The following is a 4,569-nucleotide window of genomic DNA, read 5'->3' as shown; positions in this document are numbered from 1 at the left end:
TATGAGTGATTGGGATGGTCTGTTTGGGGAAAGGATGAAGAGGGGGAGCAATAAAAAATATCTGGAAGCCCTAATTCTAGCTCTAAGCCTGTGTGTAAGGTTTGGCCCGTAGCGACCAGCTGCCAGGGGCCGATCCCCGGTGTATGCGTCTCAGGAACTGGCTTTCAGGCCCAGATAAAGGGGCACCCCCACAGCTCTTGCCTGGGCATGAGCAAATCTCCTGCTCCGAGCATGGCTACTTCTCGATACCGAACCCGGGGCTGAAATTGGTGTCAGTGCCTAAGGATCGACCATGGACAAGGCCAGAGATAACCACAGTGGCCACTTTGTGGTCCTCAAGAGTGTGAGAGTTCCTAAAGGAGGAGCTTGAGGAAGCCTTCCCATCAGCACAGTTCCTGAGGTGGCCTTACTGAGGAAGTCGGAGGCCTTTGAGCATCCCAGTGTTATACACCTAATGGATGTCTGTGCTACTTCCCGAACGGACCGAGACATCAAGGTGACCCTAGTGTTTGAGCATATAGACCAGGACCTAAGGACATACTTGGACAAAGCACCCCCACCAGGCTTTCCAGTTGAGACCATCAAGGATCATCTGATGCCACAGTTTCTAAGCGGCCTAGATTTTCTTCATGCAAATTGCATTGTTCATCGAGACTTGAAACCAGAGAACATTCTGTTGACCAGTAATCGGAGAGTCAAGCTGGCTGACTTTGGCCTCACCAGAATCTACAGTTACCAGATGGCCCTCACACCTGTGGTTGTTACTCTCTGGTACCGAGCTCATGGGGTTCTTCTGCAGTCTCCCTAGGCAACACCTGTGGGTATATGGAGCGTGGGCTGTATCTTTGCAGAGATGTTTCGTTGGAAGCCTCTCTTCTGTGGAAACTCTGAAGCTGACCAATCAGACAAAATCTTTGATCTCATTGGCTTGCCTCCAGAAGATGACTGGCCTCAAAAGGTATCTCTGCCCCAAGGAGCCTTTTCCCCCAGAGGGCGTCGGCTAGTGCAGTAAGAGGTGCCGGAGATGGAGGAACCTGGAGCGCAGCTGCAGCTGGAGATGCTGGTTTTTAACCCACATAAGCTGATCTCTGCCTTCCGAGCCCTGCAGCACTCTTACCTACTACACAAGGAAGAAAGTGACACAGATTGAGGAGAGCGGCCGCCATTCCTCACCTCTGGACACTTCAAGCAACAAGAACCTCAACCTTTGCCTTCCTCTGGGGCTGTAGAGAGTCCTCCACTTTTTTTTTTTTTTTAAACAGAGAATATTTTAAGCCTTAAATGACATTCCCCACTTCTCCTTGTGAGGCTTGCCCTCCCATTTCTCTACACTAAAGGGTGGGTATCTCTGTCTCCTTCCCTCCCTCATTTATATTTGGGATCTTTTTTATACAGCAAAACAAGACAAAGAATATGGCCTTTTTTCCTTAAAAAAGAACGAAAGAAAGAAAAATATCTTGATCGGGGGCGTTGTGTGGTTAGAGGGAAACCTGATGTTGAGGAAACTCTCAGGAATCCATAAGGATGACTTGAGCTTAGACTCCTAGGAACAGTGGTGAGGGTGCCTGAAATTGCCTTCTGAAATCAGATTGGTGACTACCCTAATTGTCATCATAGCATCTTTATCCAGTAACTGATGGAAGAAAATTCAGAGATCCACAGGTAGCTCCCTTTTGTAGCAGAGAGAAAGCATTACAGGTCCACATATGTGCAAGTCGCAGATATAAAATAACCATGGGTGCCAGTCATCAAATGATACATTAACAGCACAATGCGTACCCTTATAGCTCCGGGCCCATTGTAGAAGAGAGAGTAGAAAATTGTAAGCCACAGGAGCAGGACATCAGGTGAGAGACACCACCAAAAATGAAAGAAAGAGAACATAAAATCGGTATTGCTGGGGCTTAGTACATACTAGGGTGCATCTGGGAGGAATTGAGGGGAGCAACGAAAAGAGAATGTGATCAAGACACACCGTATGAACTTCCCAAATAATTAATAAAATGCTATATTAATGACAAAGAAAACATCTTAAAAAGTCGAAAGTTGAGACAATAAAATTTCAGTACACCAGGAGAACAGTAATTATAATATATACACACCTGCCAATAAAACAGCCTGTGAAAGAAAACTCGTTAGTCACGTGTGTGTACAAGTAAAAAAACTTTACCAATTATAGTTGACTTTTCCATAACCCAATCACAATACATAAAGGAATAGCCAGAAAATCAGTGTCAAACATTACCCACTTGTCTAGTGATTTATGCGTTCTTCTACCTGTGAATCACGGGTTATACATATTGTAAGTGTAAAACTGAGCAATCTCCATGTGGATGATACCTCAGGTTTACAAGAAAGCCATAGTAAAGTTAATTAAAAAATCAATCGCAGAAAGACATTTAGGGAATTTGCCAATATCTGAAATTAGATAACACTTTTATAAATCACTCATGGGTGAAAAGATCACATAGAAGATAATAGAAAAGATCTTCAGGGGATGGAGATGAACACAGTTGAAAATGTGTACTGAATTAATGAGGGGCTTCAGTTTAAATTTATAGGCATAAGTCTATTTTGAGGGAAAGATGTAATAAAAATCAGTAACCTTGATTGCACATCAAAGAGATTAAAAAATAAAAGTGATTTAAACCCAACTCAAACACCAGAATTGAGTTCCATAAAAAATAATTTAGAAAATAATGATGATTTTTCGGGAAAATACTAATATTCTGTATTAATATCCAGGCAGACTATCTGGGGAAACAATACATATTATCATAACATGTGGGAAAGAAGGACTAACTCATGTTGCTACAGCAATTTCCACAGGCCATGGGGGAATTATCAACAACTTTGTGTGACCTTATTTTACAGTCCAAAAAGCCGTGGGTTACCAAACCTTGACAAGTTAAGAAAATATACAAGCAATGAAGAAATTGAGCTATAATTAAATAATTTCCCACATAGAAAAACCAAGCATATGCTAGTGATTATGTCAGTTGAAGGAATGATAATTCCAACCAACACACATTCATTTTTACATCAGAAGAAGGTGCATTATTTTTTGTATAATACTATGAAACCAATATAACCTAGAAAGTAAAGTTAGACAGACACGTTTCAATGCCCCCTATCCATGAAAACAGGGAAAAGAGTATATATGTTAACACTGATGATTTATCAATTAGGTAACTATTATTGTTTTCCTGATTACTTCATCTATAAAATTAAAATATAAATATTTAATAGCAATGACTAAGACAAATGGTGTATGTTTCCTAAGAGTTATTCATTTTGCGTACTAGAAATGTACCTGGGAAAACTGAACAATAGCTGCATGAAATATTCATTTGGAGATTAACTTTTAATAATGTCTATGGAACTTGAAGTCTCTATAATTAGAATTAGGAAAGTGATATAAATAAAGAGCTCACAGTATTAATAAGAAAGAAGCAAGAAAGACACTGGAAAGCCAAGTGCCAGAGAAGAAATAGAACATGGTGCCCTTGATGTGTCTGTTGCAAAAAATGAGTTCTTCCATTTACATCACCAGTTGCTTTTGAAATTCCACGGTTTATAAGCTGTTTTGATTACATAATAACATCTAGAGAGACCTAAGGCTGAGAGAGAAAATAATTTATATTTGTACATTTTACAATGACAGAGGGGCATATAATTTTCCAGAAATAAGCAAAATTTTAGGTCTGGCGCCCAGCATACACCGAGGGTAGATTGCATATTTGAGTGTAGGACGCAAGTTCTAATTCAGTACTGACAGCTGTCATGGCACCCAGATAAATAAAGGGCTCAAAAAAGAGTCAGTTCAAGTAGACAAAAGCCAAGTTTCATTATACACCCCTTTCTTAGGCAATCTGATATTATATTATATTATATATATATATATATATATATATATTTAACTCATTTCAAAAAGTCATGTACAAAATATCAATATGAAAATTAATTCAGTATTTTTTTTTTTTTTTTTGTTTTTGTTTTTGTTTTTTCGAGACAGGGTTTCTCTGTGTAGCTTTGCGCCTTTCCTGGGACTCACTTGGTAGTCCAGGCTGGCCTCGAACTCACAGAGATCCGCCTGCCTCTGCCTCCCGAGTGCTGGGATTAAAGGCGTGCGCCACCACCGCCCGGCTTAATTCAGTATTTTAATGAAGCAGAAGCAAAGTTATCCTTCCTTCACTTCACCCATCCTTCTCCTCATTTTATTGTTCTGAATTGTAGACAGTAACCAAATGTAACTTAGTAGGAAAACTCATTTTCTTTAAAACAATGTCTATTTGGCTATTAATATATTCAGATTCTGATTTGAAGACATAATGGAAATTTTCAACTCTTTCATATCTCAAGATGAAAGTAACACATCAGCAGTCACACAAATGCCAACAAAATTAATCTCTCCTTCCCAGCAGTGGGTACCATGCTGATCCGTATGTATGAGCAAATTACAAATCTATGTATGTGGGCATAATCTTGGATTTTGCTTCAGAGATAACTCTGAGGCAAAAGCCATAGCAACTGTGGTCTTCATGTCATTCTTCACAACACGGTCAGCCA

General features: G+C 39.9%; 1 pseudogene; it reads left to right on the top strand.

The window, feature by feature from the left end:
* Positions 1-231: 231 nt before the first annotated feature.
* LOC114690566 lies at positions 232-1,150 on the top strand (annotated as a pseudogene).
* Positions 1,151-4,569: the final 3,419 nt, after the last annotated feature.

The sequence above is a fragment of the Peromyscus leucopus genome, chromosome 16_21, assembly GCF_004664715.2.
Source record: "Peromyscus leucopus breed LL Stock chromosome 16_21, UCI_PerLeu_2.1, whole genome shotgun sequence".
NCBI classification, from domain to species: Eukaryota; Metazoa; Chordata; class Mammalia; order Rodentia; family Cricetidae; genus Peromyscus; species Peromyscus leucopus.
The sequence above is the reverse complement of the archived record's forward strand: the minus strand, read 5'-3'. Positions and strand labels throughout refer to the sequence as shown.